Source organism: Podarcis erhardii (genome assembly GCF_964252035.2).
Source record: "Podarcis erhardii genome assembly, chromosome: 8".
Lineage (NCBI taxonomy): Eukaryota > Metazoa > Chordata > Lepidosauria > Squamata > Lacertidae > Podarcis > Podarcis erhardii.
The window spans coordinates 39105762-39121798 of NC_138499.1; the positions used below are offsets into that span (position 1 = coordinate 39105762).

Consider the following 16037-nt stretch of genomic DNA (forward strand, 5'->3'; position numbering starts at 1 on the left):
TGGGCTGCACCTCACAACGGTTGGGAGGAATGTTTTTGCCAAAAATCTCAGAAACCTCATCAGGAGGGCTTTAAACTGACTAATGTGGGGGAGGGAGACAGTGCTCCTGAAGGTAGGAGTCTATCAATTGATGAAGATGATCATCCAAATGTCATAGACCAAATGGAGTAAACAGCACGCAGACCTAGTGGTTGGAGGAAAAAATCCTTAAATAAGAGACACGGGGGAATGATTAATGGACTTCAATGTCTGTACACTAATGCGCAAAGCATGGGAAATAAACAAGATGAGCTTGAGCTCTTGGTACAGCAAACTAAATATGACATAATAGGCATCACTGAAACCTGGTGGGATAAGTCCCACGATTGGAATGTAATAATGGAGGAATACAATCTATTTCAGAGAAACAGACCAGACAAGAAAGGAGGAGGAGTGGCGTTATATGTCAGGGATGTGTATACCTGTGAAGAGATCCAAGATTTAGAACCTCAAAGCCAAAGTGAGAGCATTTGGGTCAAAATTAAGGGAGAGAAGAATAACAGGGACCTCACTGTGGGAGTTTACTATAGATCCCCAAGTCAAACGGAGGACATAGATGATGCCTTCCTGGAACAGATGGCCAAGCATGCAAAAGGAAGGGAGATAGTAGTAATGGGGGACTTAAATTACCCGGATATTTGTTGGATGTCAAACTCAGCCAAGAGCATAAGGTCAAACAGATTCCTCACTGGCCTTGCAGACAATTTCGTTGTCCAGAAAGTGGGAGAAGCAACAAGAGGAACAGCCATTTTAGATCTGGTCCTAACCAATGTTGATGACCTGGTTAGTGGGGTAGAAGTGGAAGGATCATTAGGCGCGAGTGATCATGCTCTTCTGAAGTTTAGTATACAGCGGAAAGGCGCAGCCAAGCATACTAGGACTCAATTTCTTTTTTTAAAAAAAATACATTTTTATTGAGATTTCAACAGATTTATAGTAACAGACAAAACAAAACAAGATAACAGAAAACAATAAACAATATAAAACACACAACCAAACAAAATAATTATATATGTTCAACTCTTACTCTCATATAGCTTACTTTCCTGACTTCCTCACATCTCCCTTTTCTGTATTCAAATTTTAGTTTCAGCAAATTCTTGTTGTATTTTAACTAATTTTAACATTTTTTAATTTCTTTTAAATTAACCACTCCCACTGCTGTCCACTTATCTTCTAGTCCCCCATCACTTTGATTAATTTAACTTTGTTTCTTTACTTGTTACATAAAAACATCTTTGCACATTCCTCTCAACTTTGTCACTAATGCCTCATTGTCTCAGTATCCTGCATCATTTTAACATTCAAATAATTTACAATGTTTTTGCAGATAAACTTTAAATTTCTTCCACTCCTATTCCGTTTGTTCTTCTCCCATGTCTCGGATTCTGCCAGTCATCTCTGCCAATTCCATATAGTCTATCAATTGCATCTGCCATTCTTCCAGGGTGGGCAAATCTTGTGTCTTCCAATACTTTGCGATAAGTATTCTTGCTGCTGTTGTTGCATACATAAAAAAGGTTCTATCCTTCTTTAACACCTTCTGGCCAACAATGCCCAGAAGGAAGGCCTCTGGTTTCTTAGGGAAGGTATACTTAAATACCTTTTTCAGTTCATTATATATCGTTTCCCAGAAAGCCTTTACCTTTGGGCACGTCCACCAGAGGTGAAAGAATGTTCCCTCAGTTTCCTTACATTTCCAACACTTATTGTCAGGCAGATGATATATCTTTGCAAGCTTGACTGGGATCATGTACCACCTGTAAATCATTTTCATAATGTTTTCTTTCAAGGCATTACATGCCGTAAATTTCATACCAGTGGTCCATAACCGTTCCCAGTCAGCAAACATGATATTATAACCAATATCTTGTGCCCACTTAATCATAGCTGATTTGACCGTTTCATCCTGAGTATTCCATTTTAACATTCTTGACAGAACCTTAGTTTTAGGTTCTAACAGTTCCGTTTCTAATTTCGATTTTTCCACCTGGAAACCTGTTTTCTTGTCCATATTGAAAACCTCTCTAATTTGATAATAATGTAACCAATCTTGCACTTTATCTTTTAGTTTCTCAAAACTCTGCAATCTCCATGTATCTCCATCATGTTCTAGTATCTCCCAATATTTAGGCCATTTGGCCTCCATATTGAGTTTTTTCAAAGCCTTAGCTTCCATAGGAGACAACCACCTTGGGGTCTTGTTTTCTAATAAATCTTTATATCTTATCCAGATATTAAAGACTGCTTTCCTGGCAATATGGTTCTTAAATGCTTTATGAGCCCTAACCTTGTCATACCATAAATATGCATGCCACCCAAATGCATTGTTGAACCCTTCCAGATCCAGAATGTCAGTGTTTTCAAGAAGTAGCCAGTCCTTTATCCAGCAGAAAGCTGCTGATTCATAATATAACTTCATGTCCGGCAGGGCAAACCCCCCTCTTTCTTTAGCATCTGTCAGTATTTTAAATTTTATTCTGGGCTTTTTGCCCTGCCAGACAAATTTAGAAATATCTCTCTGCCACCTCTTGAAAAAATCCAATCTGTCCACAATCTGCAAAGTCTGAAACAAAAACAACATTTTTGGCAATACATTCATCTTTATAGCGGCAATTCGGCCCAACAAGGAGAGCTTCAAATTTGACCAGATTTCTAGATCTTTTTTTACCTCTGACCAACATTTTTCATAATTGTCTTTAAATAAATTCAGGTTTTTGGCTGTCATATTTATCCCTAGGTATTTCACTTTCTTCACCACATTTAAGTCTGTCTCTTTCTGAAGCTTATCTATTTCCTTTACAGTCATATTTTTCTCCAATACTTTGGTCTTCTGCTTATTTCTTGACTTTAAGAAAGCCGACTTCATAAAACTTAGAGAAGTGCTGGGTGAGATCCCATGGACAGTAATACTAAAAGGAAAGGGAGTTCATGATGGCTGGGAGTTTGTTAAGAGGGAGATAGTAAAAGCACAACTTCAGGCAATACCAATGAGACGGAAACATGGAAGGTGCCTAAAGAAGCCAGGGTGGCTATCTAAAGAACTTTTAACTGAGTTAAGATTAAAAAAGGATGTGTACAAAAAATGGAAAAGGGGGGAAATCACCAAAGAGGAATTCAAACAAATAGCCAGCACGTGTAGACACAAAGTCAGAAAAGCTAAAGCACAGAATGAACTCAGGCTTGCTAGAGAGGTTAAAAGCAACAAAAAAGGCTTTTATGCGTATGTTCGTAGCAAAAGGAAGAACAAAGAAACAGTGGGGTCACTCAGAGGAGAAGATGGTGAAATGCAAACAGGGGACACAGAAAGGGCTGAACTCCTCAATGCCTTCTTTGCCTCAGTCTTCTCCGATAAAGAAAACAATGCCCGACCTGAAGAATTTGGAGCAAATGATTCAGCAGAGGAAACACAGCCCAGAATAACTAAGGAGATAGTACAAGAATACTTGGCTAGTCTAGATGTATTCAAGTCTCCAGGGCCAGATGAACTGCATCCAAGAGTATTAAAAGAATTGGCAGATGTGATCTTAGAACCACTGGCAGTCATCTTTGAGAATTCCTGGAGAACAGGCGAAGTCCCGGCAGACTGGAGGAGGGCAAATGTTGTCCCTGTTTTCAAAAAGGGGAAAAGTGAGAAATTGGAGACAATTGGAGGCTGCTGAGCTTGGAAAAATTGAAAAACAAGGTGCGAGATTGGTTGCATTATGCACAAATCCAGGAGGTTTTTAAAGTGGATAAAAAGGTTGGATTCCAGGTGGAAAAATCGAAACTAGAGATAGAACTGTTAGAGCCAAAAAATAAATTACTTTCGAGAATGTATAATTTGCTGCTTAAATGGAATACACAGGACGAGACAGTCAAATCCGCCATGATAAAATGGGCACAGGACTTGGGGCACAACATTATGTTTGAAGACTGGGAAAGGTTATGGAACACCGGAATGAAATTTACGGCATGTAGTGCCTTGAAGGAAAATATTATGAAAATGATATACTGGTGGTACATGACCCCAGTCAAACTTGCTAAGATATATCACCTGTCTGATAACAAATGTTGGAAATGTAAAGAGGCGGAAGGGACATTCTTTCACCTCTGGTGGACTTGCCCGAAAGTGAAGGCCTTTTGGGAGATGATTCATAATGAACTAAAAAAGGTACTTAGATATACCTTACCTAAGAAACCGGAGGCCTTTCTTCTGGGCATTGTGGACCAGAGAGTACTTAAGAAAGACAGAACTTTTTTTATGTATGCTACCACAGCAGCAAGGATCCTGATTGCTAAGCATTGGAAGACACAAGATTTACCCACGCTGGAGGAATGGCAGACGCAGTTGATGGACTATATGGAACTGGCTGAAATGACTGGCAGAATCCGAGACTTGGGAGAAGAAACAATCGAGGAGGATTGTAAAAAATTCAAAGACTATTTGAAAAAACATTACAAGTTGTATGAATGTTAAAAAATGCTCTTTTTAGAAATCTTTGCTTCAGCATTGGTAAACTAATGAAATGGAAACTAAGGTACAAGAAGTTAAAGGTGGAATAATGAAATAACTTTATTATGTTTAAGTTAAAACATATAAGATTTGAATTACAACAGCTTTGAAATTAGGAAACATGATAAAATGAAAGATACAATAAGTTTGGAAATAAGTTAACAAATTGCTGATATTTTGTATTACAGAGAATGCAGGGTTTGGAGGATGTGGGGAAGTCCAATAGATGGAAAAAAGGATTATGGAAATTTGTAATTTCTCTATTGTATTTTTCTTTCTATGTCTTTATTTCTTTTTTCTGTACTTTATAAACTTAATAAAAATATTATAAAAAAAGGGGGGAAAGAGAGGACCCAAATAATTACCGCACAGTCAGTCTGACATCAATACCAGGGAAGATTCTGGAGCAGATCATTAAGCAAACAGTCTGTGAATACTGTGATCACCAATAGTCAGCATGGATTTCTGAAAAATAAGTCATGTCAGACTAACCTGACATCGTTTTTTGACAGAATTACAACCCTGGTAGATGAAGGGAATGCAGTGGATGTAGCCTACCTTGATTTCAGCAAGGCATTTGACAAGGTGCCCCATGATATTCTTGTAAAGAAGCTGGTAAAATGCGGTCTTGACTATGCTACCACTCAGTGGATTTGTAACTGGCTGACTGACCAAACCCAAAGGGTGCTCATCAATGGTTCCTCTTCATCCTGGAGAAGAGTGACTAGTGGGGTGCCACAGGGTTCTGTCTTGGGCCCGGTCTTATTCAACATCTTTATCAACGACTTGGATGATGGACTCAAGGGCATCCTGATCAAATTTGCAGATGACACCAAACTGGGAGGGGTGGCTAACACCCCAGAGGACAGGATCACACTTCAAAACGACCTTGACAGATTAGAGAACTGGGCCAAAACAAACAAGATGAATTTTAACAGGGAGAAATGTAAAGTATTGCACTTGGGCAAAAAAAATGAGAGGCACAAATACAAGATGGGTGACACCTGGCTTGAGAGCGGTACATGTGAAAAGGATCTAGGAGTCTTGGTTGACCACAAACTTGACATGAGCCAACAGTGTGACGCGGCAGCTAAAAAAGCCAATGTAATTCTGGGCTGCATCAATAGGATTATAGCATCTAGATCAAGGGAAGTAATAGTGCCACTGTATTCTGCTCTGGTCAGACCTCACCTGGAGTACTGTGTCCAGTTCTGGGCACCACAGTTCAAGAAGGACACTGACAAACTGGAACGTGTCCAGAGGAGGGCAACCAAAATGGTCAAAGGCCTGGAAACAATGCCTTATGAGGAACGGCTAAGGGAGCTGGGCATGTTTAGCCTGGAAAAGAGGAGGTTAAGGGGTGATATGATAGCCATGTTCAAATATATAAAAGGATGTCACATAGAGGAGGGAGAAAGGTTGTTTTCTGCTGCTCCAGAGAAGCGGACACGGAGCAATGGTTCCAAACTACAAGAAAGAAGATTCCACCTAAACATTAGGAAGAACTTCCTGACAGTAAGAGCTGTTCGACAGTGGATTTTGCTGCCAAGGAGTGTGGTGGAGTCTCCTTCTTTGGAGGTCTTTAAGCAGATGCTTGACAACCATATGTCAGGAGTGCTCTGATGGTGTTTGCTGCTTGGCAGGGGGTTGGACTCGATGGCCCTTGTGGTCTCTTCCAACTCTATGATTCTATGATTCTATGATTCTATGATTCTATGATTCTATGATTCTAAGCCGTGCTGCCACGTATTGAATAATAGGATTACTCAGAGGGTATTGAATAATCAGGATCAGGTGCACAACCTTAGGGTCATTTTGAACTCACACCTGTCCATGGATGCACAGGTTAATTTTCTGTGTTGATTCTGGTAGCTAGACTGGTGATAAGGAGCGGCCGCTGGCACCATATAACCCCCAGCCTGGAAGATCTATATTGGCTCCCTGTACATTTCTGAGCACAATTCAAAGTGTTGGTGTTGGTGTTAACCTTTAAAACCCTAAATGGCCCTGCCACTGTATACCTGAGGAGTGTCTCCACCCTCATCATTCAGCCCGTGAACTAAGATCCAGTTCTGAGGGCCTTCTGGTGGTTTCCTCACTGCAAGACGTGATGTTACAAGGAATCAGGCAAGCTGCCTTCGTAGTTGGGAGTGGCTCCCGCCCTGTGGAACACCCTCTCATCTGATGTCAAATAGATAAACAACTACACAAATTTCTGAAGACATCTGAATGCAATCCTGTATCAGGAAGCTTTTAATCGATGATGTGTTGCTGGGTTTTAATTATGTTCTTAGCTGCCCAGAGTTGCTGGAGCAACCAGGCTTACACTTGCACCCACACCCACACCTTTCTCTTTTAGCTCCTGAAAGACTCAAGTTTCCATCTTAGCTGATTTCTTTCTGCCATAGCCTCAATTATGAATACCAGAGTAGGCTGATCAGGATTTAAGAATTTGTTGGGCATTTGTTCCTGAAGATGATGTGAACAAAGGCCCAAGCTTTCAATCTGAAAATCATTGGGTGTGTTGGGGAATGTTATTATAGAGATGAGAGGTAGATAGTCTTTATGATCCCTGACAGTATTGGTGTCAGGGACTAGAATGAAGAAGCAGACAGATGAGAGGAATCTCCCCCCCCCCTCTCCTGGATCTGACAGGGGGAGAGAGACAGCTTTGAATTGCAGCCAAACTATGAGGGAGAAAACCAGGCAGAGATGGGAGATCCTCCATCCCCTAGGATGCAGCGGTCGCTGAGGGTACCAGAGCAGCGTACGCAACAATGTTTGGCAATGGAAAGCTTCCGTAGGAGTCGATGCTGCTGGGGGAGGGGAAATGAGGAGGAGTCAGAATGAATAATTCCATGATGGTGTAAAGACTGGAATTCTTTGTGTTACAGCAGTGACTGAATAAATCATACTTAAAAGCCTTCTTGTTTTCTCCTGGCTCCTTGAAAACATCAGGAAGGGAGGGAGAGATTCCTCAGGCCTGACAATTAGAGTCATTTGCAAAGTGCCATGGATGTAGATTGCGCCACGGCAATAATAATTTGGTGCAAGTTTAGTCGCAGTATGCTTCCTAGTCTTTACGCGGTTTAATTTATTTAGATTTATATCCTGCTTTTTGACAAAATTCCTCAAAGTGACTGGTTCCTTTTACTAAAATAATGATGCTAGAATAATGGAATCTGCAGAAATATCTACAGAAAATATCCAAGTAAGCAGTCATGGGGAAATCAATCACACTTGTTGCAATTTTTATGTGGTATTCATTCAGCAGTGGCTCCATTCTTGTCACCCTGATAGCATCATTGATTGAAGTTCTCACTGCCCACATAGTGAGAGTTTCCACAATCCAGGGTGGATATCACCTTAGTGGGGTGTGCCAGCCCAATTCAAAATCACACCAGCTTAGTTGGAGGTGTGGGTGTTTCCCAAGCCATTAAGGAGGCACAGCAACTGCAGGACACATTTTCTTACATGCCACTGTATGGCACAATGATGAATGACAGCAGTAGCTGGAGGTAGAGAGGGAAAGGCAAGTTGGGAATGAGGTCAGCACAGTATACGCAGACAAGAAGGACTGGCTCCATCAATGTGTTTGAATCACATCCATCTTGCCACTATCTTCCTCGCTCATCTGCTGCATCATGATAAGTACTTTGATGCTGACTTAAAGCAACCAAGTCAAATACCAGGAATGATTCATCCCCCTTGTACAGTTTTGAAGCAGTTATTTCCCATATTCTTTCTGTTCCCTTCACTACCATCTTACCTACATATTGGAGAAACAACTGGCTTCTCCTCAATAGGCTGTTCCAAGGAAAGGAAGGAAAGGCAAAAGATAAAAAGATAAATGAAACATGATCCTTCTCTAGTTGTCAGAGTCACCCGTGGTCCCAGCTCACAAGAGACCAAAGTCCAGTCCGGCTTATGTACAAAAGTTTTTATTGAAGAACATTCTTAGCTTCACAGCCGAGCTCCGTGACTCTACGTCTGTTACGCTTAGACCGCTGAAGTCCCCTCTGAGTCAGTCCCGCCTCTACACCAGTTTAAGAGGCTTGTACTGGTCCACCTCTTCCTCTCTTTCCTTTTCCGCAGGGTCTTTCTGCCCCCCTGTGTTCTCTCCCTTCGGGACTCCCCAGAGGCTGAATCCTCTGGCGCCTCCTCCCCCCTCCTTCGGGCTTTGGGACCAGGCTCCTCCCCAGGACTCTCTTCACTTCCGCGTGCCTCCCATTTTGAACTTGGCGCGCGTACGTTGCTCCTGACCTTCCCTTCGACAGTTACACTGCCCTCGATACTACTTTCCTCCCCTTCCGGCAGGACGTCTTGCCCTGATCTCCTTCCCCTCTCTGCTTCCTGTTCTGCTCCTTCTGACACACTGGCCACTCCACCCCCTTCACTCCGTTCCGGCGGAGCAGCCGGTCCCGATCTCCAACTCCCACTGGGGGTTCCCCCTTCGTTTCCCTGCTCCTGACTGCTTCCCCCTCTAGCTCCCCTTGGCTTGACCAGAGGGGCTCCCTTTTGGGAGTCCTCCGATTCACTGGACGGACTCATGGACAATCTTGGGTCATTGTCGTCCTCTTCCTCGTCACCCTGGAATCCTTCCCCCTCGCTCTCTGTCTCCTCCCTCATCTGCGCCTCTCTCCCTGAACCCCTGACACTAGTCCTTTTGCAAGCTCTCATTTTCTCAGTTGCTTCCCTATACAAAGCCGCTAATTCTAGGCATTCAGGTGTGTTGAGATAGACCATTTGGCCAGTAGGGGCTGTCGCATTAGGGTGGATGAGGCAAATTCAGGCTGTGCAATTAAAGCTGATAAAACGGCAATCTGCCCTCTGCCAGGCCCTTTCTGCTGCCTTCACACTTATGGCATGGGGGTGCCACTGCCTGGCAGTTTCCTCCTCCTCAGTTTCTGTTGCCATTGTAGTACTCAGCATGGACAAGGACTGGGGGCATCACTAGAATCAGTGGCTCTGGGTTTCCTTCCTGTTGGCATTCCTGCCTTCTGCACTACCCATCCCAACAGGCACCAGCTAGCACTGATTTCGTGCACCCCGGTCCCTTAAAAAACAGGTGCCCTTTTTCCCCCTACAGCAATGTGCCTAAAAGAACCTTTACCTAGTTGGCCTTTGCAAGGGTTGGTGGGCTTCTGTGTCTTGGCTACTTTCTTATCACTTTCATGTTTTTTGAGAAATAAACGTTAATACCTTCTTCCAATGATGTTGTCTTCTTGTTTCTTTAAAGGTGCAAGGAAATTTTTGTGTGAGGGGAAACAATACTTCAGTCAGCAAGGGTTGCTTGGCCAAATTGCCCCATGGTGTCACATAATCTCGGTCAGATGCCTCCATCAGAAATCTAGCCACCTATTCTACACCTGCTGGTATTTCTTCATCAGGCCCAAGGGCAGTTCCACACAGAAGACATTACAGAAATGCAGCCTCAAGTTACCAACCAACACCTGGAACACAGTGCTCAAGTGGGAACCTGGCCTTGCAGTTGGTTCATTTTATGATGACGGTACCTTAATCATATTGTTTCTGTTTTAAATATTTTATTTTCCACTCTATTTCTTGATTTATTATCATTGAGAACTGTGTTTATAATCTTTTAATATCCTGTTTCACTAACTCTTTTCTTGGGGAATTTATTAGTTCTTTTTCTTTTCTTTATATTTCTTATAAGATTTATTGCTTTTTCAACTCTCTCATCTTTTTGGGTATGTGCTTTGCGGAATAAGCCCCCCGTATAACTGCCTTACTCGCTTCTCATACTACTTTTAAATCTGTCTTCTCATTTAAATTAATTTCAAAATAATCCATTAGCATCTCCCCCCGCTTTTCTAATATTTCTTGATCGTTAAATAAATTATCATTTAATCTCCATCTCACTGGGAAACCTTGCCGTGTTCTTAATTCCACAATAATAGAGTTGTGATCTGATAATGTCCGATGTAGAATTTCTACCTTCTTTACCTTAATAGAAAAATCTCTAGAAGTCCATACAGAGTCTGTTCTGCTCGCAGTTATTCACGCTAAAAAAAAAATGTGAATTGCCTAGTCAGTGTGTGTTTTGCTCTCCAAATATCAATGAGGGTTAAATTGTCTGTTATCTGAAAAAAGGCATTGGGTATCGCTTTTTCTTATAGTTGTATCCCATTCCAGGGAAGCTACGCTATTCATATCTCCCATCAATATTATATTTCAATTCATATTTTCCTTTTCTCCCCAAATGCTATTTATTCAGTTTTTTTTCACAAATATAAATAAAACTTAATATTTTACAATCAACATTTTGTATTTTCTTATTTATCCTGCACAGTTTCGCGCCCAGACTTCCCTCCTTCAGTTTTCCTATTTTGCATCTTCTCTTGCAGATTCTTATTTACCCTCTATTCACATCACAGGATTTATGTTAACCCTGCTACCGTTTTTAAACTTCAACAACTAAATCTTATATATGCAACAAATGTACTCCAGTCTGCTTCAAACTTTGTCCCTTTTTGGTCTCGAATTTTATAAATCATTTTAGCCAATTCTGTATATTCAAAGAATTTGATCTGCCACTCCATTACCGTTGGGATCTCCTGGGATTTCCACTTTTGGGCCACGAGTATCCTAGCTGCAGCCGTCGCATACTGGAATAATTTACAATCTTCTTTTTTCACCTCCTCTCCTATTATCCCTAGTAAGAAAGCCTCTGGTTTCTTTGGAAATGTATATTTAAGAAGTTTTTTCAGCTCATTATATATCAGATCCCAAAACTTTTTCATCTTTTCACACGTCCATCACATATGGTAGAATTCCCCATCTTTTATTTGCACTTCCAGCAGGCTTTATTACTCAATCTGTACATTTTTGCCAATTTAACCGGGGTAATGTACCACCAGTACATCATTTCCCCTAGGTTTTCTTTTAAGTAGAGCATGCTGTAAACCTCATACCTTCATTCCATAATCTTACCCAATTATCGTACTCAATATTGTAACCAAAGCCGACTGCCCATTTTATCATGACTTCTTTAATTAATTCATGCTTAGTATCCCATTCCAATAAATAGTCATACATTTTAGACAAAAGTTTTGTTCTGCCCTCCAAAATTTCGTTTGATATTTTGAATTTTTCTCACTGAATCCCTTTTTTTATCCTCTTTTAGTAAACCATTCACCTGGTGATATTGTAGCCATCCCGTGAAACCACATTTTATATCCTCATATGGTTTTAATTTCCACCCGTTCTCTGTTTTCACTAAAATATCTTCATAAGTTACTCTCTTTCCCTCCATGTTTAATTCTGTTGTTGTTAACACTTCATTCTGCCGCTTTGCCGTGCGTGTGGGGAGGGCTTCCCCCTGCTAGCCCATTCTCCATCTTGGGCTTGGGGACGGGCCCCAGACTCCACCTCAGCATAAAAGACTCCAAGGAGGCCCGGGACACTGCTGCTGCCGCTTTGCCGGTGAGTCTTGGGGAGGACCGCTCCCCCTGCAAGCCCATTCTCCACCTTGGGCCTGGGGGCGGGCCCCAGACTCCATCTCAGCATATAAGGCTTCAAGGAGGCCTTGGAACACCACTGCTGCCGCTTTGCCGTGCGTGTGGGGAGGGCTTCCCCCTGCTAGCCCATTCTCCATCTTGGGCTTGGGGACGGGCCCCAGACTCCACCTCAGCATAAAAGACTCCAAGGAGGCCCGGGACACTGCTGCTGCCGCTTTGCCGGTGAGTCTTGGGGAGGACCGCTCCCCCTGCAAGCCCATTCTCCACCTTGGGCCTGGGGGCGGGCCCCAGACTCCACCTCAGCATATAAGGCTTCAAGGAGGCCTTGGAACACCACTGCTGCCGCTTCGCCGTGCGTGTGGGGAGGGCTTCCCCCTGCAGGCCCACTCTCCATCAGGCCTTGGGGCGGGGCCTACGCTCATCACTGCCGCACCTTTGGGGACATTGGTGCTGCGGCAGCAGTTGTTTGAAGTGTTTTTATATGTTTTAAACTGTGTGGGTTTTTTGTTTTGTTTTGCTTTGTTGTACCACCATAAGCGGTGATTTTTATCCATGTATTTTTATTTTGTTTTGGTCTATTTTGGGTTGGGGTGGGGTGGTTGTGGAGTGGGGTGGGGATTGGCTTTATTTTCGTATAATTGTTTTTGTTTGTTTGCTTTTATATTCTGTAAATGGAGGTGAGCCTGAGGCTTGGGATTCCTACTGTGGAGGGGCAAGGGAGGTATGGCGGTGGGGGCAGATGTCATAGGCGAAGGGGATCGAGATACGGATATGCTCGTACCCCTTCCAATCTGCGCCCCATCCCGAGAGACGAGGGTAGGGTGAGCAAGGATTACTCACCTCCGTCACTGGTGTTGTGCAATGCCAGGTCTATAGGCAACAAAACCGCCACCCTGCGAGATTTCTTCACCTCGCAGGGGGTTGACCTGGCATGTGTGACTGAGACCTGGGTGCGCGAAGGGGATACTGTTACCTTACGAGAGATGGCGCCCCCGGGTTTCTCCGTCCTCCACCAGTCGCGGACTGTGGGCCGGGGGGGAGGGGTGGCGTTATTAATCCGGGAAGATTGTCCTTTCAGGGCTCTACCATCGCCATCGATCCCCGGCATTGAATGTGTTGGCCTAGTGTGGGGCTCTGAGGTGAGCTTGGCTGTCTGGCTGGTGTACCGGCCACCCAGCGCACCAGCAGCCACCCTGTCAGGCCTGCTGGAGGCGGTGGCCGGCTGGGCCTTGGAGTTCCCTAACCTATTGGTATTGGGGGACTTCAACATCCATGCTGATGCCACTCCCTCCTCGCAGGCTCTGGACCTGGTGTCTTCCATGGCGACACTAGGGCTCTCCCAGTTTGTTTCGGGCCCCACACATCAAGCAGGCCACACGCTGGATCTGATCTTTGGCATCGGTATAGATGTGATCATGTTTCCTTCGATGAAGGTGCCATGGTCTGATCACTATGCCCTGAAAGCCAGGATTGACGTTCCACCCCCACCCTGCTTGGGTGGCGAGCCAATTTGGGCTCGCCCGCAAAGGCTGATGGACCCTGATAGATTCCGTCAAGCCTTGCGGGACCTTTCTCCCCCTGGCGACTCATTGACTGAGCTTGTTGAGGCCTGGAATACCCAGCTCCTGGCAGCCATCAATGAGATCGCACCTAAGCGCCCTCTGCGACCCCGCAGAAACCGGGCTCCCTGGTTTACCGAGGAGCTCCGGAAAATGAAGCGGGACCTCAGACGGCTAGAGCGAGTATGGCGGGGTGCCCGTGACGGAGCCTCAAGAACATCTTATAGGGTTTTTATGAAAACCTATGAGATGGCAGTGAAGGCCGCTAAGAAGTCTTACTTCTCGGCCTCCATTGCATCCGCTAGCTCTCGCCCGGCGCAATTATTTAGTATAATTCGGTCTTTAACGTCCCTCGAAGGACAGCCAAATTTAAATAACAATTTGACACACAGCTGTGAGGCATTTGCGAGCTTTTTTGCGGAGAAGGTCTTGTTGCTCCGCCATGACCTCCCTGCCAATTTGGATACAATAAAGGAACTGGAGGCCCCTCGACTGCCCTCGGGTTCAGTATTGGACCACTTTGACCGGATATCCCCAGCCGATGTGGACAGACTCCTCCGAGCTGGAAAGCCCACCACATGTCCTCTCGACCCGTGCCCGTCCTGGCTGATTAGAGCGTGTCCAGACGAGGTGCGGGCCCCCCTGGGGGATATCATCAATCTGTCCCTTGGCACCGGGACATTCCCAGGGGAACTGAAGGAGGCAGTGGTGCGCCCGCTCTTAAAGAAAACATCATTAGATCCCTTAGATCTATCCAATTACCGCCCGGTTTCGAATCTTCCATTCCTGGGTAAGGTGATTGAGAGAGCGGTTGCTGAACAGCTTGGTAGGTTTCTGGATGAAACATCGGCTCTGGATCCATTCCAGTCCGGCTTCCGCGCTGGTCATGGGACTGAGACGGCTCTGGTCGCCCTAACAGATGATCTCCGCAGGCAGCTGGATCGAGGCGGGTCGGGGCTGCTGATTCTTCTAGACCTGTCAGCAGCCTTCGACATGGTCGATCACGAACTCCTGGACCACCGCCTTGCCGACGTGGGGATCCAGGGCACAGTCCTTCAATGGCTGCGCTCGTTTCTCTCCGGTCGGGGACAGAGGGTGGCGCTTGGGGGGGAATTGTCATCCCGCCACTCCTTGGTGTGTGGTGTGCCCCAGGGTGCAATACTCTCCCCAATGCTTTTTAACATCTTTATGCGCCCCCTCGCCCAGCTTGTCCGGAGTTTTGGGCTGGGCTGCCATCAGTATGCTGATGACACCCAACTCTATCTGTTGATGGACGGCCACCCGGACTCTGCCCCAGACACACTGATCAGATGCTTGGAGGCTGTGGCTGGATGGTTACGTGGGAGCCGGCTGAAGTTAAATCCTTCGAAGACAGAGGTCCTCTGGCTGGGACGGGACGACAGGGGGCTGAGGGGGCAACTCCCATCTCTTGCGGGGGTGCAATTAGTGCCAGCACCGTCCGTTAAGAGTTTGGGTGTAATCTTCGATACCTCCCTCTCCATGGAGGCGCAGATTGCAGCTATAACAAAGGCGGCATTCTTTCATCTCCGCCAAGCTAAGCAGTTGGCTCCTTACCTCTCACGCCCTGACCTAGCCACTGTGATCCACGCGACGGTCACCTCCAGACTGGATTATTGTAACTCGCTCTACGTGGGGCTGCCCTTGAGACTGACCCAGAAACTCCAGCGGGTGCAAAATGCTGCAGCGAGACTCCTTACGGGGTCTTCGCTTAGAGATCACATTCATCCGGTGCTATACCAGCTGCACTGGCTCCCGGTGGAGTACAGGATCAGGTTTAAGGTGCTGGTTTTAACCTTCAAAGCCCTATACGGCCTAGGGCCCTCGTACCTACGGGACCGCCTCTCCTGGTATGCCCCACAGAGGAACTTACGATCTTCAAATAAAAACATCTTGAAGGTCCCAAGCCACAGAGAGGTTAGGCTGGCCTCAACTAGAGCCAGGGCTTTTTCGGCTGCGGCTCCAACCTGGTGGAACGCTCTCTCACAAGAGACAAGGGCCCTGCAGGACTTGACATCTTTCCGCAGGGCCTGCAAGACAGAGCTGTTCCACCTGGCCTTTGGTCAGGGCGCAGCCTGACTCCCTCCTCTGGCAATCTTTACAAAACTTTAGTTTATGGTTGCCATCAATTTTGATTTTAATTCATTTTAATCCATTTTTATACTGTTTTATAATGCTGTACTGTTTTAGTGTTGTTAGCCGCCCTGAGCCCGGCTTCGGCTGGGGAGGGCGGGATATAAATAAAATTTATTATTATTATTATTATTAGCCACCAAGGTGTAGTTCTCTCTAATAAATTTTTATTCTTGTCCCATACATCATACAAGGCCCTCCTAAATATATGATTTGTAAAACCATTGTGTATTTTCGCCTTGTTATACCATAGGTAGGAGTGCCACCCATATCTATTATTATACCCTTCTAGATCCAGCAAATTGGTGTTTT

General features: G+C 44.9%; 2 protein-coding genes across 2 annotated transcripts in view; one reads left to right on the top strand and one right to left on the bottom strand.

Annotated features, from left to right (window-relative positions):
- Positions 1–16037, bottom strand: part of LOC309348968 (DGAT1/2-independent enzyme synthesizing storage lipids-like) — a 152267-nt gene that overhangs the window by 118103 nt on the left and 18127 nt on the right. The gene's annotated exons all lie outside the window — the stretch shown is intronic.
- The window catches only part of LOC309348886 (DGAT1/2-independent enzyme synthesizing storage lipids-like), a 46529-nt gene continuing 40459 nt past the window's right edge, over positions 9968–16037 (top strand). Inside the window, exon 1 of the mRNA XM_081874684.1 lies at positions 9968–10046. The gene's annotated coding sequence lies outside the window, so the exon portion shown is untranslated. The remainder of the gene's footprint in view (positions 10047–16037) is intronic.